Raw genomic sequence first — 3,990 nt, 5'->3', positions numbered from 1 at the left:
AACAGCACACCCCGACCCCGACCCCGACACCCTAACACCCCAATCGACCCCAGACATGATGATGATACAAAACATCATATATATTTGTGTTGATCGGGTGTATTTTTATTATGTTCATGATGATGATACACTTAAATTATATACATATTATTATGTTCATGTCAGGTATCCAATTTTTTTATGTTGTACTAATTTCGTTTACTTTTTGTCATTGCAGGTGTTGACAGGATGGTGGGCAAGGGTCCAGAGCGCCCCGAGCCTCCTGTGAGCGCTATTGGGAGGGGTGCTTCCATTATTCCACCCCAGCCCCTCCGGAGAGCGCTACTAGACAGTATGCAGACAACTGCGGCGGGCGCTTTCTGTTCGGCTGGGAGAGGTCGAGGGAGGACAAAGAAGGCTGGTAGAGGTGGACGTGGCAGTGGGAGAGGTAGGAAGGCTGCTACGCCTTCCTTGCCGCCACCCTCAGCTGATTCACCCGACCACAAGACTGCTCCGTCCGACGTGAACCCGTCTCAGACTCCGGTCCATGAGCCTGCGTTCGCTGATCCTTCGCCCCACCAGACTCGGGTCGCCGATCCTTCGCCCCACATGAGTCCGGTCCCAGAGTCTTCGTCCCAGAAGACTCCGGTCACGGGGTCTTCTTCCCACGATACTCTGCTGGCTAGTGGCCCGGAGGATGGTAGCGAGGACACCTTTTCAGATGATAGCTACAACGATGATGAGCTGGTTGAGAAGGGCAAGAAGGTCTACAAGTGTGGCTATACAAAGCTCCCACCCGTGCCGACGACCCCCGACCAGAGGTGGTTGATTGCGCCTAAAGGGTTGAAGTAAGTGCATTTACTATTTTTAACCTTTTGCCTTGATGTTCCTTCAAATTAATATCTAATGTGTTGGCCTTGTCATACTGCAGGGGCTGGGTATACCCCCGTGACCGTGGTGTCCGCAGGCCCAACCAGGTCCTTGGCACACTTTGCCGGCAGCACTTCCCTGGGTCGGTCACGATGCCCGGTGAGGGTCAGGTTCCACAACTAGCACTAAGCTGGGAGCTGTACTCTGTTGCCCCGGCCCCTCCGGGGGAGATGGTCGCCGGTGTCGCGTGCGTGACGGTGGCCGACATTGTGTTTCGTTGGTTTTGGGAAATTTCTCCTTTATAGAATTAAAAATGAACACTACCTAGCTAGTGATTGTACTAATCATTGTTGTCTTGTTTGATTGCAAACCTTCTACAGGGTTTCAGAGGGAGAACAGGAGGCCGCGGCTATGGTTGTCGAAGCCGAGTGCAAGCGCCTATTTCAGAACTTACGGCACGAGGCTCGGGTGCAGGCCGTTCGAGACTACTACGCCTCAAAGGGTATTAGGAGGGCCAAGAAGAAGTGTCGCGGCAAGTTTCTGAGTAGGGAGAAGTACTTGGCGGTAATTATACCTATTCTTAAGGGCTTGAACTTAGTTTTCTTGATTTGATTCGTAGCGCTAAAATTTCTGTTGACTCACTTAGGTGCCCCCGAGATGGTGTGTGGATAAGATGGACTGTTGGGAGGCGTTGGTGGATGCATGGTGCTCTCCCCAATGGCTAGTCGAACACCAAAGGGCCAAGGATAAGCGCGACCAAATGGAAGGTGTGCCACACTATCGAGGAAGCTCCAACCTGTTTGAGTACGGGGATGACTGGGTATGTGGTTTGCTACATGATTCATGCAATTTCATTCTTCATGGTAGCATTTATCCTTTCCAAAATGACTTAATATGCTTAGTTAGTTCAAAAAAGGCATAACTACCTTGGATAGTTCATTTATGACATATTTAGCTCTAAAATGACATAATAACCTTTAGATAGCTATATAAAATGACTTAATATGCTTTAGTTAGTTAAAAAATGGCATAACTACCTTCGACAGCTCAATAACGACCTAAACTAATCTTAGCTAGTTCATTCATGACATAATTAGCTCTAAAATGACATAATGACCTTAGATAGCTCTATAGAATGCCTAAATATGTTATAGTTAGCTAAAAAATAGCATAAGTACCTTGGATAGCTCAATAATGACATAATTAGCATACTTTGGTCAAAAAATGGCATAATAATCTTGGTTACCTTGAAAATGACCTAAACTTAGCTTATTTTCCTCGAAAATGACATAATAACCATTCTTAGCTCCAAAATGACCTATTTACATAGCAATATCATTCTTCATGCTAGCTTGAGCCCTTAACTAATATTTTGTTCCTCTCTCTTAGGCGCACCACCACAATAAGCCTGTGCCAAGTCTGTTCGACCTCTAGGGCATGACCCATATGGCCCCGTACAAGAAGGCCAAGCCATTCACGGAGTCTAACCTAGATCATACAGAGAGCTTCACCAACATCTCCTCCCACCACAAGCTCGTGAAGTACAAAGACGAGGGGAAGACGAGGAAAGGGGAGGAATTTAACCCGAGCCAGGATCCTTTTGATACAGAGATGGTGATGATATCTGGTGGCGGGAGGTCCCATGGCTCTCAAGCCATTGGTGATGGACTGATATGTTGTCCTAAGACTCTCCCGCAGATCAAGAAGGGCCTGAGTAGCTCTGATCCTAAGATAACACATCGTGCACGGCCCGCGAAGCTCGCCATCGCGGTTAGTTATACGGACTCTCTCACCTTTCCTCCATCACATTGTGTGTGCGTCCGTCGATGATTACAATGCTAATGAGGAGTGTTGTATTGTAGGCAGCAGTTGAGAAAGAGAGATTGAAGACCCAGGCGCTTTTGGAGGAGGCAAAAAGGGAGGCAACGGAGAGGGAGAGGGAGAGGGAGGGGAGGACGGATAAGATGTTGGAGGAGGAGAGGAACCGGAACGAGGCGTCTCACTGGGCCCTATACGAGATCATCGTGGTACGTTTCTCGTGCATATTAGCCCAATCATGCACGTAATGTTCGCATCACTAACTAATATGACTGACTCGTGAGAACCAAATGTGCAGACCATGTGCGAGAAAAACGGTCAGGCCCCTCCGCTGATGCCCCAGATTGCTCCGACGACCACGGTGAGTTTGATTTGAATGGTCCTTAGTTACTACTATTCACATTTCAGTTTGCATCATGCCAACGAGACATTATTGGAAATGATCTTTGGTTTAGCTTCGCTCCCAACAAGCATCGACCAATCCTTCCGCATCTGCCAATGCTGGAACCCCGACCGGTCCTTCACCTCCGTCTGCCACTGGCGCAGCCCCGACCATTCATACACCTCCGTGATAACGGTATTTTTCTTCTCATTTAGCCTGTTTAGTCCATTTATGAAATAATTTAGCCTATTTAGTCCAAAAATGACATAATAAGATGAAGAAAATCAAGGAAGAGGAAGGAAAGAAGGAATAGGAAGGAAAGAAGGAAGAGGAAGGCCATTCTTCTTCTTCTTCTTCTTTTCCTCCTCTTACTTGTTGTTATTCGTAAATGGCATCATAACCTTGCTAACCTCATAAATGTCATATACTTAGCTTGTTGTCCTCTAAAATGACACAATAAGCTTAGTTAGGTAGAAAAATGGCATAATTTGCTACATTAGCTAAAAAATGGCATTTTTCTTGTTATTTAGCCTATTTAGTCCATTTATGACATAATTTAGCCTATTTTGTCCACAAATGACATAATAAGATGAAGAAAATCAAGGAAGAGGAAGAAAATCAAGGAAGAAGAAGTTATACTTCTTCTTCTTCTTATTCTTCTTCTTCTTCTAGTCTTCTCCTTCTTCTTCTTCTTCTTCTTCTTCTTCTTCTTCTTCTTCTTCTTCTTCTTCTTCTTCTTCTTCTTCTTCTTCTTCTTCTTCTTCTTCTTCTTCTTCTTCTTCTTCTTCTTCTTCTTCTTCTTCTTCTTCTTCTTCTTCTTCTTCTTCTTCTTCTTCTTCTTCTTCTTCTTCTTCTTCTTCTTCTTCTTCTTCTTCTTCTTCTTCTTCTTCTTCTTCTTCTTCTTCTTCTTCTTCTTCTTCTTCTTCTTCTTCTTCTTCTTC

This window comes from Triticum dicoccoides, chromosome 2B (assembly GCF_002162155.2).
Source record: "Triticum dicoccoides isolate Atlit2015 ecotype Zavitan chromosome 2B, WEW_v2.0, whole genome shotgun sequence".
Lineage (NCBI taxonomy): Eukaryota > Viridiplantae > Streptophyta > Magnoliopsida > Poales > Poaceae > Triticum > Triticum dicoccoides.
The sequence above is the reverse complement of the archived record's forward strand: the minus strand, read 5'-3'. Positions refer to the sequence as shown.